Source organism: Vombatus ursinus, unplaced genomic scaffold (genome assembly GCF_900497805.2).
Source record: "Vombatus ursinus unplaced genomic scaffold, bare-nosed wombat genome assembly UNPS02014874.1, whole genome shotgun sequence".
In the NCBI taxonomy this organism is placed as follows: domain Eukaryota; kingdom Metazoa; phylum Chordata; class Mammalia; order Diprotodontia; family Vombatidae; genus Vombatus; species Vombatus ursinus.
Window position 1 is genome coordinate 8,566,277 of NW_020954652.1, and position 22,097 is coordinate 8,588,373.

A 22,097-nucleotide genomic window follows, 5' to 3' on the forward strand; every position below is an offset into this window, starting at 1 on the left:
ATAAAAAGAAGATTTGCTTGAAAAACAGAACTTGTGATCAAGTGCTCTCTGGATTTTAGTATTTTCAAATACCATAGATTTTGGAGAAATTGGAGGAAAAGGAATGAGATGGGCAGAGCATGATACCAAATGTGTGAATTGAGCTGAGATAAGGCAAAAATGGAAATACATTAGGAGAAAGAGAGGTGATAGAAAAAAAGGAATGCATGCTATTTTTTGCCTTGATTTTTATGAATATCTCTTGTTTTTAATCACCTTTTCCCAGTATGTTTTCCCTCTCTTTTCCACCCTCATAACCTAACAACATAGAATGCAAATCAGCTCAGCAAAAGTAAACCAGTCCAAAGGCATATTCAGTGGACAACATAGTCTCAATAATGAGTGGACTTTTCTTCTCCAATTTGTTTGATTTATATGATCAGGTCAATAGTTGTTCCTCTGAAAGGATGACAAGCTTATCTGAGATCCTAAATTCTATTTGAATATCTTGGAAAGCAGATTTTATCTGCAGAGAGAAAGTCTGCCAAATATAGCATATTTATCTAAGATTAGGTAGGTAGGGAGACAATATATTACATTTAGGATCCTAGTAAATTCTGATCAGTATTGGTCCCTTCTCCTTTTTAAGTAAATTGCCTCTGCCCTTCTTTCTACATCTCTCTTGCTATTATCCAGTTTTAACTAACTCTTACCTTGAATAAGAATGGGTATTCTTCATCCTCTGAATCTGTGCTATCCTTTTCTGAATTTACCTTTTCACAAACTTCTTCTCCTGTCCATCATCCTCTTCTGTACCTAGAGAAAATGACTCTTTACCTCTGGAAAGGTGACAGTCCAATATATACACCATCCCCAAGAGTCACTTTTCTAACAGAAATCTTTCACTTTTTTTCCCCACTAGCACAATGACAGTCATATGCAGTTCTCAGAAGAAAATTGCTCAAATCGCCTTTTTATGAGAGTCTTTTTTTTCTTTTTGGTTTTTTGTTTGAATATTTCCTAGAGTGGGGAGAGGGATGAGAAGAGGGAGAATATTCTGTGCCTGAATGGATCAGGTAAGAGAAAATTCAGTGTTCCTCTTTAGAGAGGGTGTCTTACAAAGTCTCAGTGCCTTAATTGTTATTGAAAACAAAATCCAAAATACTCAATTTTCAAAAGAGTGAAAATTGATTTACCTTCAATGGCACACAGGAAAATTGCCATGAATTTCTTCCCCTTTCCCTGAATTTGAAGAGAAAAGATGAACATTACATGTTTCATAACTACTTCGATAAGCAACAACATCTTTACATTCTATGTATTTAAGAAATGTATTGACTGCTCAAATGTATGATGTCATTGATATGTATAGGGAATTGTGAAGAAATAAAGGACGAAAGGAGGAAGCAAGGGGCCGGTTTAGTATAAGTGAATGGAGGGTGAATTTAATTCTATGTGAAAAGGTGTGAGTAGCTCTTTGCTTCCATCAGGGGGCGCCATGGAAGTTTCATAAAGCTTCTCATACCATAAATTTGCCTGAAAGTGCTAGAAGCTTAGGGATTTCGTTTATTTGTCTTTTCCTATCTCAGGATCGTTAGGAAATAATTTCTTTGGCAGAATCAAGACAGTAGTAAATGTGCTTTGCTTTTTTTTTATTGTTGGTTTCTCCGTGTTCATTCAAATACTATGCTGAGAAATATGCACATCTTCTAGAAAACTAATAATGATAATTAAAAAAAAAACAGGAAGAGTAGGCATGATTCTCAGGATATCTTCAGTGCAGACTCTTTCAGTCAATGAAAATTTCTTGTGCTGTCTTGACAGAATCCCTCTAATTGTTCTAATATAGCTTCAGATATATCTGAAAAGTTTTCTCAAAGAAAATCAGAGAAATTAAAAAAGAAGAAAAAAGAACAAGTGATTTTAAAATAAACAACTATATATGCATATGTGTGTGCATATATATATATACAAATATGTGTGTACATATATGTATATATATGCACATATATTTACATATATATATATATATATGAAATTGCTAAAGAAGTTTCAGAGAGAGACAGAGAGATGAAACTTCTTTATCAATTTTTTTTGGGGGGATGAGCCACCAAAATGCAAAATAGTAATAGGACCAAGCAGAAAATGTTTTCTGTTAGGTTTTTTAAATCATAGTCAAAATTGTGGTGAATTCTGTGCCCAGTGTCCTCCATATCTTTTTCCTCATGTTTATGTATTAAACCTCCAAGGTGCCAAGGTGGATCATTGGGTCCAATCATCTTTATTTTACAGATCAGGAAACTAGAGTCTAGAGAGGCTGTGATTTGATCAAAATCATAGAGCTAGTAAGTGTTAGAGACTGGGTTTGAACCTAAACCCTTAGACTCCAATTTTAGGTTTCCTTTCTAAAGGGGTCACAATCTCTATCATTTAACTATACTTCTTTTACCTACTATTCAACCATCTGATTGTGAATTAAAGCTAAAAATACTTCTTTTCAAATACTTATTTACCATCATAAAATAACCTCAATTCTACTAAAGTTGAAAGAAAAGACTACAAGGTATCTCAGCTAAGCAAGTTCATTCATTGGTGTTATGACTTCCTTATTTTACAGGTGAGGAAACTGAAAGCCAGGGAGATCAGCTAAACATATGATCATTGATTTAGAGATGGAAGAGACCTTAAATGGCCAATAAGTACAACCCCTTTGTTATATAGATACTGAAACTGAAGCTGAGATAGATTAAGTGACTTTCCCAGGGTCACGGGGTTATTAAGCACCAGAGACTGCAAATGAACTGAGGTCTTCCTGACTCCCTGTCCAGTTCTTACTCCTCTGCACCACTTTTCTGCCTTACTCAATGAACAGGTATGTATTCAGTGACTATGATGTGCCAGGATTGCACTAAGTACTGGGGATATTAAAAAAAAAAAATTAAATGATCTTTAACCTCAAGGAGCTTAAATTCTATAGGTATAAAGTGATTTACTCAGTATCACACATACAATAGCATATCTAGGATTCAAATCAGGCTCTCTAACTCCAAATCCAATTATCTTTGCCAGGACTTCCTACTCATCTCAGGGCAACATATACCCTCCCACATACTACCTTACTCACTTTGGGGAAAAAAATCAGCAGAAAAGCTGAATAAACTAATTACCATTAAGATGTTAGAGACACACTGACAAGCACAATGTTTTAACTCAAAGGAATATGTAGGTAAGAAAAATTTTAGACATCAAGGCAGATAAGTAGGTTAGATAAAATTTTGACAAGGAAGATGTTTTTAGTACCCCCTCAAATCCTACTATTCAGAAGAGTAGCCCTAGAAATGACAAACAAGTCTAGAATAAGTTATCATGCATTTAGTGATATTCATTGATTACTTGCTATATGCAAGACTGTATTAGGCTAACTTCTTCCTCCTCACTAGGTTTTCCTGTACTTGATCATGATTATTTTTCGTCTTGAATTCAAGGCAGTCTGTTATGTCAAAAAATGCACCATATTTATTATCAGTGTTCACCTAAGTTGGGACACTTTAGCTGTTTCTTACTATGTGTACAACCTTAAATATATTATGTAATCTCTATAAATCTCAATTTCCTCACCCGTACAATGGGTAGATTAGATGGATAATACTGAGGGTCCCTCCTGTAAATTGTATTTGTAAAGGCTTTCAAAGCAACCTCTCAGAGTTTTTTCCTTCCCAACCTCACCCCATCAGGTTTAAGACATGTGTCATTTATTATAAATCTTTACCCTTAGCTTTAGGTATTCTGGCTCCCAGTTTGGGTTCACTAGGGAACACTTTGCTTAAACTTATCATTTTTCTTTACATATGATAACTCAGTATATTTAAAAATAGCAAGTGTGAAATATCTATAAATGTGTGCATATGTGGCTATGTATAGGCATATATGTGTGTGTGCACACATGGATAGACACATATTATTCCACCATGGCTTTATATTAAGACTTATTTATGATAATTATGTCTGATTTCAGATCCTATAACCTAAGTGAGTTTTGAGTAACTTAGAATGCAGAGGAAATTTATCAATGTAAACAAAGGATTAGAAAATAAGTCCTTGACTATAATAATATCTGATATTTATATATTACCTACTATATGCCAGGCACTGTACTAAGTGCTTTACAAAGATTGTCTCATTTGATCTTTATAACAGTGTTGGGAGCTAGGAACTATTGTTCACCACAATTGAAGAAACTGAGGCAAACAGAGGTTAAGTGACTTACCAGGGATAACACAGCTACTGAGTATCTGAGGCCAGAGTTGAACTAAGATCTGCCTGATTCCAGGCCCAGCACTCTATCCACTGAGCCACCTAGCTGCCTCCAAGGTCCACTTGATGGAAGCTAACTATCTCATGTTGGTCATTGCCATCACCTTTCTCTCCCCTCCAATCTCACAGGCTAAAAAGCTTCAGGTCATTATGGATTCTTCCCACTCTTTCGTGTCATATCTAATCTGTTACCAAGTCATACAATTTCATTTTAATTATATCTTAGCTTTAGCCCTTCTGTTCCATTCTTACTGTCATCCCACAAATCCAGTTCATTCCTCACTCCTTCATGATACAGTGGAAAGAACCCTGCCTCTGGAATTGGAGGGCCTTGGCTCAAATCCTCTCTCTGATGCTTTATTACCCATGAGGCCTTGGGCAAGGTAGATTGAACTAGATGGCTTGTGAAGTTCCTTTCACATCTAGATCTCTGATCCTATGATTATCTGAGTTGTTATTCAGTGTTTTCAGTCGTGCCTGACTCTTTGTGACCCTATTTGGGATTTTCTTCGCAAAAATACTGGGGCGGTTTTCCATTTCCTTCTCCAGCTCATTTTTTAGAAGAGTGAACTAAGGCAAACAAGGTCAGGGTCACACAGCTAGACAACGTCTGAGGACAGATTTAAACTCAGGAGGATGAGTCTTCCTGACTCCAGGCCTGGCGGTCTATCCACTGCGCCACCTAGCTGCCCAAAATTATCTTAATAGGCTCTTAAATGTTCTCCTTGTCGGTACTACCTCCTCAGTCACCATCTTGATTGGTGTCTGGGAGATCATTCAGTTTAACCATTGAAATCTAACAAAGAAATTAATAGATTTTTTTCATGAACCTGGTCTTGAAAATATAGCTACGTTTTAGCAGGAGGAATTTAGATTAAATATCTTCATAAACTCCCTAACTATAAAAGGTATATGATCTTAGAACATTTGTTTTATTGTTAAATTTGTCTCGTGTCCCAATATCAAATTCCATCTTCTGAGAGCAATTCAATAGCTAGTATTCCTTCTTCTTCTCTACTTATTCCTTTTATCTCCATAATCTCCATCTTAGCAACTTCAACATTTATGTTGATGCACTTCTACAGACTTCCCACCTTTGACTCCATACACCTCCAATGCTGCTTCATATAAGCCATATACCAGCATGACTACAACATAGATTTAATCATCAGGAGACATGCTTTCCAGCAAGGGGTTGATGAATTGGGTAAAGTGCATGAAATTGAGTGATTCAAAGACCCCTGGCGAAGGAAAGAAGACAGATCTGGTGATTTTGGTGGGTCAGTAGGAAAGATGCTACTGGCTTCCTATTTTCTCTAGGGATAAAAGATTACTGGCTCTGGAATCAGAGGATATAGCTTTCCTGAGATTAAAGATGCTCTTCCCTTGGCCCATCTTCAAAGTTCCATGACCTCCTCCCATCCTTCTCACCTCCATGGTTACCCATATCCCTCTGGTGCTACCTTCACCAAAACCTTAGCTTAAAAAGGGCAAGGTCTCCTCCTACATCCTGGGCTATCATCAGTCGTCTTGACTTATGTCTTGACACTGGACTCTGATGACCCTGGAAGAGAGAGTGAAACTTTGCACAGCTATGCTTCATTTAAATCCAATTCACCCGCAAGTCAAGGTATCACCCTCCTGACGTCATTGGTTCTCTTCAAGAATGAAAGACAAGCAACAACAACAAAACAAAAACCAGGCACCAGATTGGGGAACAGTATCTCCAATCCAACACTCCCTCAATTTTCTTTATACACTCACATATCTAAGTACTTGCTGCATACTAGGCACTAGGGATATGAACTTGCCACAGTTCCAGGTGCAGGTGCTAAATAAATGCTTGTTAATTGCTCTATTGATTGATACAAAGATGAAAGAGAAGCTGCAATCATGCTGCCTTCATGGAGCTTACATTCCACTTGGGGGAGTAGACAGTAAATGCAGAGAAAAACAAATAGAAACTAATTTAAGGCAGGGGAGAACACTAATACCTGGAGATGCACCTGGCCCATTAAAAAATAATGTTAGCCAACCTCAACCTGGCTCTCCCTGCAACTTGCCAATTCTTTTGTTCATCCCTTATTGTCTCCCTAACCCACAGAGCTAATCCTAGAGCTTTCCTTGTCATCTTAAATTCCTCTGCCACCCACCTTCACACTCATTAGATTACTTCACTCTGTACATTATGGATAATATTGTGTACTCCTTTCTTCATCTGAAAATATCTTCATCTTCCTCTCATTGTCATTTCTGAGACAGTAGTTTCTCTTTTCTTCTGTCTTGGCTTAATACAGACCTATATCTCCCTCCCACCTCCTCAAAAATCCTATTTCTACAACCCTCTCTTTCTAATAGTTTTCTCCTCTTCCCAAATTCCTTTTTTTCCTGTCTTTAAATATGCTGTTACCTAAATATTTAAAAAGCCTTCATATGACCCAACTGCCCTTCTAGCTACAATCCCAATTCTTTCCCTGTTTTTCACTGCCAACATTTATCCTGCTCAATCCACTTTCTAGCAACCCATTTCTACAGGAGGCAGCATAGTACAATGAAAAGAGTAGTTGTTCTAGTTAGAGGACCTAGATTCAAATATTGCTTCTGATGCTTACTACCTTTGTCACCTTTTGTAAATCAACCTCCTGAGCCCCATTTTCCTCATCCAAATGCATTAGCTTTCCCCTCAGACTCTCCCCTCTTCTGAACTTTCCTTTTGCCACCAGGGCACAACCATCTTCCTAGTCCCCTAGGCTTTCACCCTTGGTATTATCCTCAGCTTCTTGCTTTCTCTCACTACTCATATCCAATCTGTTGCCAACTTCTGTCATTCGTACCTTCATAATGTCTCTTCTATACACCCCTTTCTCTCATCTGATACGGTCATCAACTGTGGCACAGATCTTCATCTCCATAGGCCTGGGTTATTGAAATATCTTGTCTCGAGTCATAGGAGTATAGGGGTACAGTAGTTTCAAATAAGAAAATGGGTGTAAAGCACTTCACAAACCTTAAAGCACTATATAAATGCAATCATCATCGTCATTGTCGTTGTTAACCTCCAGTCACCAGGTCTCTAGCCTGGTAATGACTTCATTCCCTGAGCCTTTCTACTGTACCCTTGCTGAGCTCAAGTGATTTTTATAGAGAAATATAGAGGCATTATGATAAATGTTTAATGGCTGGGCTCTCCAGGGGGAAGAGGATGGAGATGGAGAGAGAGAGATAGAGACAGACAGACAGAGAGAGAGAGAGAGAGAGAGAGAGAGAGAGAGAGAGAGAGATGGATATGGATAGAGATACACACACACACACACACACACACACACATACACGTACACACTTTTTCATTTTAATCTGCCTTATTGACATTTTCTTACATCTAAAACATCAAGAAAGCAATAAATTCAGCTCTGATTTATAATAATTGCCAAATTCCTATAATTCCTATAAATGTTCATGATGAAAATTTAACAAGCCAGTTAGATCTGGCTCCAGCACACCCAGGCTCAAGTTTCTCCCCACTTCAGTCCATTCTCCACTCAGCAGTTAAATTAATCTTCCTAAAGTCTAGATCTGACCATGACATCCTCTCCTCCATTCAATAAACTTCAGTGGCTTCATTCAAAGCCCTTCATAACCTGGCTTCATCCTACCTTTCCAGTCTTGTTACACCTTGCTCACCTTTATGTTGTCTGTGATCCAGTAAAACCAGGCTCCTTACTACTCCTTGTGTAAAGACATTTCACCTACCAGTTATTATTAGCCCAGTGCCTGGCACTTAATATGTGAGAATTGAGGAGTTCTGATGAGATGATGACCTTTGAGATCCTTTCCAGATCTGTGATCTTCCATAGCTTCCAAAAACTAGGCTTTTACTTTCTTGCTACAGTGAAAGTTTGATCAAAGTCAATTGAGACTTTGCTTCTTCTCAGGTCCTAGGATTTTTTTCCTCCTCTGTTTTCATTATTTGACTTCTCTCTGTTCAATTCTCATTCTTTTTTTTAATTTTTCTCTTTCCGTTTAGTTTCAACAATTCTATTTCTGACAGCTCACTCTCTTCCTCCTTTCTTGACTTATGCCTTCTTCCCACCTTATAACTCTAAGTGTCCTCTTAAACTCTTTCCTACTCCTCTGCTTTTCTCTCTTTACAAGAATTCCTTTGGGGAACTCGTTTTCTCACTTCTATGAATTTGGCTATCACCTCCTTGCTAAGCACTCACAGAACTACATAGAATCATAACAGTCAAAGATTTAGAGTTGGATAAAGTTTTAGAGACCAGATAGTCTAACCCACTCCATTTGCATATGATAAAACTCAGGTACAGAAAGGGGGGAAAAATCACTTGTACAGGGTCACACGGAAAGTAGGTATCTTATGGTAGATTCCAACCCAGGTCTTCCTGACTTCAATTCCAGCAGTGCTTTCCTCGACACCATGCTGCCCCCAGGTCTGACCTTTCTCTTATGCTTTGTATATATTTCCATTTACCAAGGGAAGATAATCTCATGTATTCTCTACTGTTGCTTCACATTCAACATATCCAAAAATGAACTCATCATTCCCCTACTGTTAGTGCCAGTTGAAATCCATCAGTGAGTTTTAAAAGCAAAAACGTTCCCTGCAGTCTTTGCCACTTGAAATGCTATCTTCCAGGGCTGTTGTTATATTTCCTGTGGTTTCTTGATGCTAACTTGGAAGACAAATTGATGGTACTAGTCTCTCCTTTCAGTATATTATATCCCCAGTTTCCTTTCTGCACCAAATTCTTAGTCCTGGGGCGAAGATTCTGTCTTAGTAATAGTACCAGCATGTCTGAAATGTTCTCCCTCCTTTCCTCTACATCAGAAGCTTCCTTTAATGCTTAAGTGCTACCTTCTTTAAAAGTCCTGTCCCTCTTGCCCCATCTGCTAGTGCCTTCTCCTTTAAGATTCCATTTTCCTGTGTTGATCTTGTATCTACTGATTTGTATCTATATATAATATATGTATAGATGTATATGGGGAAAGGGAGAGACAATATATAGGTTTGTGTGCGTTATTGATGTGATATAACAACATAAAATAATAATGTGATATAGTATGGTATGTTATAAAATATAACATGTATATATGTATATATACACATATATGGTGTATCGCCCTCTCCTCATTAGAATGTAAGCTATTGGAGGTCAGGGACAGTTTTTGCTGTATTCTTTGTACTCCTCACACTTTGCTCCACTCCAAATGTTCATATGTACTGTTTGTGCTGGACCTGTGGTAAAGCCTTCAAAGTCTGTACTGATCTGATCAGTCACAGTAGGACACTGTACCTTGACTCCTACATAGTGATATCATTTTGGTTCTCTTTGAGAACAAAAGACAAGAACTAGCCAACCAGCACTTTGCACCATTCCTAACACATGTTAAATTGTTAATAGATACTTGGCAGCTATGTAGCTCAGTGGATGGATCACTGTGCCTAGAGTCTTGAAGACCTGAGTTGAAATCTGGTCTCAGACACTAGTTGTGTGAGCCTGGGCAAGTCACTTAACCTCTGTTTGCCTTAATCCACTGGAGAAGGAAATGGCAAACCACTCCCATATCTTTACCAAGAAAACCCCATGAATAATATGATCCATGAGATCACCAAGAGTCAGACACAACTGAATGGCTGGACAACAACAAATAAATGTTTACTGATCGATCAATGCAGACTGTCTTGGTGCCTCTTCCTTGCTTCCTCTGCCCCATTGTTTTTTAAATGAACTTCCTATCTACACTGGACATACCTGATCATAGCAATAACTAGATGGCCTGTGTCACCCTTCCTTTTTCTAAGTATCCCATTTTGGTCACTGACATCACCTTTTTTTAAATTTTTTCCTATGATCTCACAGGCTAGAAAGCTTCAAATCTACTCAGTTTCTTCATACTCTTTTATCTTATATAGAATCTGTCACCAAATCTTGTAATTTCTTCAATCTACTTATTTCTAGGATTTGTCTACAGTGCTCCATTCTCAAAATCCAAGTCCTCATTTCCTCATGGAAAAATGAAAAGAATGCTGGCTCTGGAGTTAGGTGAGGGGGGTTTTTATCTTAAATGCTTACTACTTGTATAACCTTGGGCAAGATAATCAGCCTCCTTGGGTTTAAGTTTTCCCAACTGTTAAATCAGGAGAATGGGCTATATGGTCTTTAAAGTAACTTTCATTCCTAGATCTAAGATCCTATGATTATATTAACAACCTCTTAAATGTTCTCCCAACACACTGCTTCCTCCATCTCTGCCATCTTTGGCAGTCTCTGGATGGTAATTTTGTTTGAAAATGAAAAGTTAAGAAAGGAACTAATGAGTACCAATGCTTCCCCTTTTTTTTTTTTCTGAAGACAGCCTTGAAAACATAGCTCCAGTTTATAGCAGAAAGAATTTAAATAGGATAGCATCAGGAACTTCCTGGATATAAAAATTATAAAATCTTTAAACGTGTGTTCCTTTTATCACAGCAATTGTGATTGTCTCCTTGTCCTCAGATCTGTTTAGATTTTCAGAGATGAACTCTTGGCAACATCAATATCTATGTAGATGGCTTTCAAGACTTTTATTCAGCATGCCCTTCAGTCCATCCTAAAATATTAACTGTAGCACATGCCCATTTTAGGTGCTATTATATTCCCTTTAATGGAACTATATCATTGTTACATGGGTAGGATTGTGGCTAGAAGTAAACTACAGTCATTTAAGGGAAGCTGTCCTAATAAGCCCTCATGGCCTCAGAGAAACTTTGCCTCTCACATAGACTGAAACCAGCTATTAGACCCCTAGTGTAGTTTAGCCCTTACTCTCTTCTTGCTATCTGTTTATTATCTTTGTCACCCTGCTGATATTAACAGGAGAAAGAGAGAGAGGTACTCTCAACAAGGACTAGTCTGTTCCTCTCATCATGTCACAGTGATCTCTCCCTACTTGCACTACTCACGAAATCTCTGGGAAAGATTGCCTGGCACTTGGTAATATCCCCACAGTTCCTTCCTCAGCATCTCTCATTCATTTTCCTTGGTATGTTGCTCCTTTGATTGAACTTTCCATCTTGGCTTGGACTCGAGCCTAGTCTTAGCAATGATTGGACTAGGAACACTTCATCACACAACTGGAAGCCAGTTGTCAAGTCAGTAACATAAAGGGAAAGTTAACTCTCTGGTGCTATTAAGGAAAAAGAAAACAGCTATCATCATGAGCTTAGACGAATGCTTCCTGAGTGAATTCTTACTTTCTTTATGGTGCCAGGGAGAAGCTAATGCTCAGTACCAGATGACCTCTGATCCTAGTAATTCTCTTCTCTTCTCTTTCTCTCTCTCTCCTTCCTTCTCTCTCTCTCCCCCCTCCCTCCCTCTCTCTCTCCCTCCATCTTTCCCTTCCTCCCTCCTCTCTTTCTCTTTGTCTCTTTCAACTGGGCCCCCCTATCTCATCCAGGCTATGGAAGTATATAGCAGTCATTTGAGGACCTGATACTACCACTGATATTTGGCATGGAAGTTCTGTTCTAACCTGCTTCTGACCTAGTTTAGTTCTCTCCAGTTTAGGCAGCCTGATGGCTCCCACTCCCTAGGGTTCACCATACTGGTACAGCCTTATTGCTGATAATCTAACGGCTTTATCCCTATCACAGCTCAGAACTCCTAGCCTCAGCCTTCCCAATAGCAGGGATTATAATATTCACCACCACACTAGGCTGGTAATTCTTGATCTGGCCACTTGTCTCTGTTTTTGTCAGGCAAATTAGCATGATAAGAAATGATGGAATCATCCAGAAAAAAATCAGGACTATGTAAATGAGGAATCTCATGCTCTCTCACTAATAATTTACTTGTAATCTACCTCCTACCACCTCCTGTAAATCACCATTATTCCCATGGAACTTGTCCACTTAAGTCTCAGTCATCAGGTCACTGTCTTGTTTTTGTGCTCCCAAGAATTCTGGGATACCAGTTCAAAACCCATTTTGTTTGTTTTTCTTTGTGAGTAGATAGATAGATTTGGGAAACTGACCTTAATAGATCGAATTAGAACTAAACCGGGGGGGGGGGGGGGGGGTGGAGCCAAGATGGCAGACTTGTTTGAGCAGTGACTTGTTTGAGCTCTCCCCCAAACCCTTCCAAATATCTATAAAAATGGATCTGAACAAATTCTAATGCAGCAGAACCCACAAAAAGGCAGAGTGAAACAAATTTCCAGCCAAAGACAGCCTGGATGGTTGATCAGAAAGGTATATCGCGCTGGGTGGGGAGAGGAGCGCAGTGCAGCGTGGGCGCACAGGCCACAGCGAACATGGAGCAGGTCTCAGAGGACTGAATCGAGGGCAGCTGTGGCGTTTTCCAGACCTCTCAACCCACGAATGAATGCCAAAGAAAATTTAGAAGGTCAGTGGGAAAAGTCTGTTTCTGCAGTGAGAGAGGAGCTAGGTCTCAGCCCCAGTTCCCAACCCTAGCCCTGGGGCAGCGGCTGCTTCCTGAGCTTCCAGCCCACAGACTAAGGGGGGAAATTGAGTGGTTAATCAGAGGTGGATTGCAGGGATCTCTTTGCCAGTGCTGAGGCAGGAATCTCTTGCTTTGCCCGTGCTTGGATCTGGGTCACAGTTCTGAGTGGCAGTTCTGGGGCAAGGAGGAATACTGTCATGGTAAGCTTGTAGTGGTGGTGGAGAGAGAATCCTCCTCACAGTCAGAAGACAGAAAAGAGGGCTTGTGGTCACTCATAGACCAGAGCACAGGCCGGGAAAGGAGTAAACACCTCACCCCTTATCACACCACCTTGGAAGAACTGAAAATTTACATGTCCCTACAAGTAACTCTGAAAATAGCTGTACAAACCCCTGAAGCTTGGGATAGTATATTCTCCACATTGGAAGCAGACCTCTACCTTAATAAAGAGTTTATTATAACTCAAGTAATTGGCTGGAATCATGAACAAACCTCAAAAGAAGTGTCAGACCATAGAATCTTTTTTTGGTAACAAAGAAAATCAAAACATACAACCAGAAGAAGATAATAAAGTCAAAGCTCCTACGTTCAAAGCTTCCAAGAAAAATATGAATCAGTCCTAGGACTTGGAAGAGCTCAAAAAGGATTTTGAGAAGCAAGTAAGAGAAGTAGAGGAAAAACTGGGAAGAGAAATGAGAGTGATGCAAGAAAATCATGAAAAACAAGTCAACAGCTTGCTAAAGGTGACGCAAAAAAATACTGAAGAAAATAACGCCTTAAAAAATAGCCTAACCCAAATGACAAAAGAAGTTCAAAAAGCCAATGAGGAGAAGAATGACCTAAAAAGCAAAATTGGCCAAATAGATTACTGAAGAAAATACTTCCTTAAAAATTAGGATAGAGCAAATGGAAGCTAGTGACTTCATGAGAAATCAAGAGATTGTAAAACAAATCCAAAAGAATGAAAAATTAGAAAACAATGTGAAATATCTCATTGGAAAAACAACTGACCTGGAAAATAGATCCAGGAGAGAGAATTTTAATATTATTAGACTATCTGAAAGCCATGATCAAAAAAAGAGCCTAGACATCATCTTTCAAGAAATGATCAAGGAAAACTGTCCTGATATTTTAGAACCAGAGGGCAAAATAGAAATTGAAAGAATCCACCAATCTCCTCCTGAAAAAGATCCCCAAGGGAAAACTAGGAATATTGTCACCCAATTCCAGAGTTCCCAGGTCAAGGAGAAAATATTAGAAGCAGCCAGAAAGAAACAATTCAAGTATTGTGGAAACACAATCAGGATAACACAAGATTTAGCAGCTTGTACATTAAGGGACCACAGGGCATGGAATATAATATTCTGGAGGGCAAAGGAGATAGGATAAAATTCAAGAGTCACCTACCCAGCAAAACTGAATATAATTCTTCAGGGTAAAAAATGGTTATTCAGTGAAATAGAAGACTTTCAAGCATTCTTGATGAAAAGACCAGAACTGAATAGAAAATTTGACTTTCAAATACAAGACTCAAGTGGAACATGAAGAGGTAAACAGGAAAGAGAAAATCATAAGAGACTTATTAAGGTTGAACTGTTTACATTCCTTCATGGGAAGATGATATTTGTAACTTATGAGACCTTTGTCAGTATTAGGGGAGTTGAAGGAAAAAAAATTATATATATGTATATTGATACAGATATAGATATAGATATAGATAGATAGAGGGCACAGGGTGAGTTGAAGATGAAGGGGTCATATCTGGAGAATAAAGTTAAGGGGTGAGAGAGGATTATATTGGGAGAAGGAGAAAGGGAGAGGTAGAATGGGGTAAATTATCTCACAAAAAAAACAGAAAAGAAAAAGGCTCTTACAGTGGAGGGGAAACAGAGGAAGGTGAGAGGGAATGAGTGAATCTTATTCTCATAGGATTTGACTTAAGGAGGGAATAACATACACACTCAATTGGGTATGGAAATCTGTCTTACCCTACAGGAAAATAGGGGGAGAAGGGAACAAGAGAGCAGGGGAATGATAGAGAGGAGGGCAGATTGGGAAAGGGGGTAACCAGAAGCAAACACTTCTGAGGAGGGACAGGGTCAAAAGAAAGAATAGACTAAATGGGGGGGGCAGGATAGGATTAAGGGAAATAGAGTTAGTTTTTCACAACATAAGTACTTGGAAGTGTTTTGCATAACTGCCCATGTATAACCTATATTGAGTTGCTTGCCTTTTCAGTGAAGGTGAGTGGGGAGGGAGGAAGGGAGAAAATTTGGAACCCAAAGTCTTAAAAGCACATGTTTAAAAAAAATTTTCAAATGCAATTGGGAAATAAATACAGGAAGTGGAGTACAGAAATCTCTCCTGCCCTACAGGAAAGTACAAAGGGAAGGAGATAAGAGAAGGGGGGAGAGATAGAAGGAAGGGCAGACCAGGGGAAGGGACATTCAGAATGCATGCCATCTTGGGATGGGGGGAGGGGTGAGATGGGGTGAAACTTTGGAACTCAAAATCTTGTGGAAGTAAATGTTGAAAACTAAAAATAGAAAAAATAAAATAAAATAAATAAATCACATTAGAAAAGGAAGATTAAATTGGTTTGCTTCTTGCTAGGTAGTATTTTGAGGCACTCCTTATATTTACTTTATAAGGGCAGTGTTCAAGGAAAAAAATCAGTAAATTGCCTCAAATCATCTCAATCACCAGAGCAAGAATCTACAGTGTTTCTGTTCCCTATTCCAAATGCAATCTCTTATTTGGACTTGAGGGCCAGTTATAATCTCACTCCAAATTGCCTACTCAACTTTATTTCCTAGTACTGCCAATATGATCCTTTTAGTTTTGTCTGCTCACCACTTGCCTAATAGACAAAACTCATCTCCAACCTTCAGGCATGTTATTGGGATCATAGGTCTGTTTAGATCTGGAATGAACCATAGAGATCATCTGAATCCAAATGTCATATTTTAGCATTTCCTGGAATGCTCTCCCATCCTTGCCTCTGTTCATTTGCTTAAGTCCTGTTCTTATGCTTCATCTAACCTCCATCATGAAACATTTTTATATGACTCCAGTTCACACTGATCTTTTCCTTTTCTCAATTCCAATTGCATTTATAGACAATTCAACATTTTTTAAATGCTTAAATATTGTCTTATTTTTCATCTGTGCTCTTTTTGTCCCACTGGACACATCTGGACTGTAACTCCATTTCCCCAAGGACTAAGAAACATCTTCTTTATATCTTCTTGCCTTTGTTGTTGTACAGTCATTTCAGTCATGCCTGACACTTTGTGACCCATTGGGAATTTTTTTTTTTGTCAAAGCTACCTCTACCTTAGCACAATTTGGTGAAAAGAATGGATTTAGAAAAAAGTTGTTGACTAATGAATATCAGAGATTATTGACCTTGAATATTAACACTGATAGAGATCCTATTCTATAGGATCAGAAGTTGTCATTGATAATAATATCCTGTGTGCCCCTTCAAAACCTACCTAACCTCAACAGTCACTTCCAGAACAGAAACACAGAAGGGATTTAGAGACACTTTACTCAGATATGTGGTACAAGGCAGCATAAATCTTGTGAATTTTCATCACTTGTACCTTGCTAGTATTTGCTACATAAGGTTTGGGGGAGGACTAGAAACCATGAGTATCCCCACTACTATAAACAATGACACAGAGCCAGTTAGGTGATGCATTGAATAGAACACTGGGCCAGGAGTCAGGAAGACCTGAATTAAAATCTGGCCTCAGATATTTTATTCATTGTGTGACCCTAGACAAGTTAGTTAACCTCATTTTCCTCCACTCTAAAGTAGGACAAATAATAGCACCCAACTTCCAAAGTTGTGAAGATCACTTGAGACAATATTTATAAAGCACTTAGCACATAGTAGGTGCTTAATAATTGCTTGTTCCCTTCCCCTTCTAGCACAAACTAGGCATGTTTTTGATGGAGCATGGCAGAGCTCTTCCTCCTCATCTGCATCTCACAGCATCCCCCAATGATGTCTCTAAAATACAGGGCTATGCTTTGTGTCTCCCCTTTTACTGGTTATGTTACAACACCTACTTCATAGGGTTGTTGTGAGGTTGAAATGAGATAATATATGTAAAAAACAAATAAATGGAATTGTAGACACCTTAAATCTTACAATCCACAGGGGCACATCTTGTTCACTTCTTTTTTGTTGCTCTCTCTCTCTCTCTCTCTGTCTTTTCCTTTCTTTTCAAATGATATGTGTCCCAAACTGTCTCACTCTGCATCTTGAGTCCATCCACTCTTTCAATCAATCAATTAATAAATATCTGCTAAGTGCCTACTATATAAGAGCTGGGGATACAAAAAGAGGCAAAAGACAGTTTGTACTTTCAAGGAGTTTACAATCCCTTTGTAGATGCTCTAGAATTCCAAAGCTGCAGAAGGCTCTTCATGTCCCTTCACAGTCTTAAGATTGTTATTTGCTGAAATAGCACCTTCTCCAGAAGGAACAAAAGCTCCTTTAGATTCTTAAATCAAGTATTCTTCAGCTCTTTTTGCACCTGAAACAATCTCTTCCTTCTCACCTGATACCACTTTGGGTTTTGTTGTCAATAAAAGGCAAATAATAGTCACCAAATAATTAAGAATATGATAGAGATCATAGAAATAATGCAGCTGGGGAGGGGGAGAGGACAGCTACATAAAGCAAAGATACCTTGTTTTGTGTCTGAAAACAGAGAGTGCACAGTGAGGGCTTGATTTTCCTGATGCTGTAAGTGAGATCTGTAGAACTTTTCCAAGGTGTACTGTGTTCCGCTGGTAAAACTTTTCTCTGATACCAGTGTTTGCCCCAATCTATCCTGCTTCAAATACACTGTGGGAATGTCTAGATTTTTCAGTTCTCAGCAATTAAAACAGTGATTTAAGATTAGTGTAAGGAAAAAAAATCTTTAAAAAGACATCAGCATGGGAACTGTTCTCCAAATGTTATTCTCATTACTAACACCAAATTGAGTGTAACCACCATTTAAAATTATCTGTTCCCCCAACACATGTTTTAACTATTTATATTTCATTTACAGGTCCACCAAGGTAAGGTTCCATTGACATACCACCTGAAGCAATCTGTGGTTACTACTTCTGTGTGAAATTTGCTACCTATATTACCAATTGCATTGCAGCTTCCTCTCTCATGTGTAATTTCAAACCTTTGAGTAAAGTGTTTATTTTCTCTAGTCAGTTACTATCCTATTCTTTCATATGTTATCTTCAAAACTATCAGTTTTTTGCCTGTTTTTTGTTTCCTGGTCATTCTTTTGTTCCTTCCCTAATTGAAAATTTAATTACAAAATAAAAAAAAAAGAAAGAATTTTTGTTCAGAAAAGTCTTTCTTAAAATGTGTGTTCCTTTACTAATCCTTATTTATGGAGTTATTCTATTTATTTGTTTATTTTTTTCTAAATGGTTATTTGGTTTTGAAGCTGGAATTCTGATTTGTCTGAATGATGTCTTGGTAATACCATTTGATTTTATAAGATACCAGAGTGAGTGATCCATTATTTTAAAAAGAAACATTGACTCATGCCATAGGGATAGAGATTGGACAGGTGGTTTCACAGGTATTACAAATTCCAGGATGAGAAATCTTCCTCTATCAATCCACGTCTACACCTTTTCTGAAATTTATCTCAGAGAGTTGCCTAGATCAAAGCTGTTAAACTTGTAGCTTGTAGCCCCCAACACTCAGAAGTGCAGCTGACCAGGATTAAAATGCAATTGGGAAATATTTAACAAAATAAATAAAAATACAATTAAACATAGATAATATTACATCTTAAAATAAGTTAATATACAGCCTACAGGGATCCTTATATACAGATTAGTATTCTCAGTTCTATTTGAATTTTCTCCATTGGCATAGAGCAATGAGAATGTTCAAGTGACTTACCCAGAGTCATACAGACAGGAGAGAGGGGGAATTAAACTTAGGTCTTCCTGACTCTAAAGCCAACTTTCTGTCCAATAGGCAACACTGCATCTCGTCACATCATATGACACTTCCCTTCCCCTCAATTCATTAAAGCTCTCTAATTTCATGCACTCCTTCCACTGATCAAAATGGCAATTGCTCTGTGATTTCTAATGCGATGCAGGACCTGAGTTAAAACACAAAGAATTCTCAAAGTAAGGGAATGGTGGCATAGAGAGAACCCAGGCAAAGGCACAGAGAGCAGTAAAGTAATGTTAATTACAGGGAATCTCGGGTAGGACAGTGGTTAGAATGCATTAGGACAATGGTTAGAACACAGGAAGTGTGAAAGGGAATCATGTGAAATGAGTCTAGAAAGGTCGGTTGGAACCACACTGTGAAGGGCTTAACTACTAACCTAAGGAGGTTGTGAGTCTGACACACCTTGACATACTAAGACCTTTGTCTGAGCAAAATTATTTCTAGCTGGTTTGTGGAAGATAGAGGAGACAGGAGAGAAACTGTGAGCTAGGAAAACAAATTGTGAAATGAACTGAATCAATTAACAGGGATTTATTAAGAGTTGATTATTGGCCAACCACTATGCTAGGTGATGGATATATAAAGGCAATATGAGACTCTCCCTTGCCTCAGGGAGCTTGCATTCTAATGATTGAAAACAACGACAAACTTTTTTTTTCATCTTGCTTAGCTCCAAATAGAAAATATTTTTTGAAAAAAATTAAAGAGATTTTCCATTTTATTAATACAGTGTCACACATGCTTGTAGAAATGTTTATATCAATACATATGTATGTGTGTAAATGTGTAGATACATAATAATCTATGCATTAAATAATATATAATATATGGCTACATCTATGTGTATCTATTTTATAAATATATGTGTGTGTATGTATGTATGTATGTATTTATGTACGTATGTATATAGTGAGCTCCTCAAGGGCAAGGTTTGTCTTTTTTATTTCCCTAGAACTTAGTACAGTTCCTGAACCATAATAGGCACATCAGATGTTTATTTACTGACTGTCTCCCAGGGTTGTTGTGAGAATAAAATATACACCTATATTTAAGACATGCCCTGCCTTTTTCTGTAACAAGGTTAAAATATTGATAAAAAGTAGTATTGGTTATTCAGTTATTTTTTAACAATCTGCAAGCATATAAGTAACCATAATAAAATGTAGACTCTAAGCACCTCTATTATGCCCTTTATTATTGTTGTTGTTCGTCCTTTCTTCTCAGAGAGGACCAATGCCACAATGCCACCTATATTCTGTGTTGTACTAATTATTTGTGAACTTGTCTCTCCTAAGAAATATGAACTTTTGAGGACAGCGCCTGTATCTTATTTATCTTTGCATTTCCCCTCTTTTCTCTACCCCTCCCCCAACTGCATCACAGTATATAGCACGTGAGAAAATAACAAGCTATTGAAATATATTCTACACTTTTGTATTCAGTTGAATTCAATAAACACTTTTATCAGATATAATACACTGTTATCCTCCTGTATACACAATCTCTTGGAACTGCAGAACCTGTATTCTTCTGTTTATACTCTGACTTCCCATTTTACTTCAATTTAGAAGGTTACTTTTCTGAGGAAAATTGATATTATGCTGCATTACTTAATAACCAGTATTACTCTGGGATCCATTTTTTCCTCCTCATTTTTGTCAGACCCCACTTCTGAAGGATGGGCAGTTTCTGAAGGTTGTGATGGAGCAATATAATCACTCCCAGCCCCCAAGGCATCTGCTTGTTTACCAGTTTAGGCTGGGTCCCACACACACATACAGATCCCCCTTCTGTTTACCTGGCAAACAGAAGCCAGCTTGAGCTGAGCCTTGCCCAGGGCTTATGTCCCCAGTCCCTTGTCCTTGCTTTTTCTTCATCAAAGTGGTCTACAAGAAAGATTCCAAGACAGGGAGATCCTTAGGGGGTGGTTTTGCTTTTCTAGCCAAGATTGCTGAAAGCATCTAGGTCTCATAAAGCAGCTAGCATTCCTTAGGTGTCAGATAGGGGTGTAATCAGTTACATCTGAAGGCCAGCCCACTTTCCCTAACAGTAGACTAATCCTTTCACTTGAGGATTAGTCCTGACCCCGCCCCCCTCTGTGTAATAGGTAGAAGCTGGAAACTATTAGCCTACCTCCATTAAAATGTCCACCAATGAGGATTGCCTTGCCTTTACCAGGGGTCACACAAATGATGTACTGCCAGGCCAATCAGAAGGAAGACAAACCTAAGTTAAAAAGCTCCAACCCCTCCCAAACCCCCACTCTCCCAGTCAATCCTCTCCTCTATAAGTTCCAGTAGCCTTCATCACTCTCAGGATCATATAGAAAGTCCTCTATTTGGCATTCAAATTCTTCATAACCTGCTGCCTCCCCATTTCTAGTATTATACCTTGCACCTCACCCCCACCCCACATACTCTTTGATCCAGCCACACTGGTTTCCTTGCTGTTTCTTGGACAATACACTCTATCGCTCGACTCTGGGCATTACCGCTGTCTATCCCCCTATACCTGGAATGCTCTTCCTCCTCAACCCCATCTTCCAGCTTCCAGTTAAAATCCCACCTTCTTTCCATTTTATCCTATACATAGCTTGTTTGTACATTAGTTATTTGCATGATGTCTCCTCATTAGATTGTGAACTCCTCAGGGCAGGGTCTGTCTTTTGCATTTCCTTATGTTCCCAAAATTTAAGATTAGTTCCTGAATCATAATAGGCGCTTAATAAATGTTTATTTACTGACTATCTCCCAGGGTTGTTGTAAGAATAAAATGAGATTATATTTGTAAAGTTCTTTGCAATCCTTAAAATTAAAAAAATCCTTAAATGTAATCCTTATTAAATCCTTTAAGGATTTAATATAAATGCTATTTTTACTAATGCCACCTATTATTTCATGAAACAAAAGCAACTAGATCCTTCATCTAATCATATTTTTTTACTTCTCCCCAACTTTAGTAACAAAAAAAAAGGAAAAAATTACCAGTGATTTTTTTAAAGCATTTCCCAGAACAAGTGCTGAAAATTAGTAAAAAAAAAAAAAAAAAAACCTCATACTTTTTGTCTCTAAAGTGATATACTATGACAATTGGTGTTCAGGATCATAACTTCATGGCATTAAAGGATCTCAAATTATCAAAATAAGATTTAATGCATTCTAAGGAGATTTCAGATTATATATGGGTTAAAAAATTCCTTTAAGCTTAAGATCCAGTTTCTGATGGATCATGAAGATTGATTAGCCTTCTGGCCAATTGAGTTATTTCTCTATGTCTATGCCAAACCCTTATCTAAATGCACTACATAGAAGCCCACATTTATGGAAATAATAAATTATATAAAT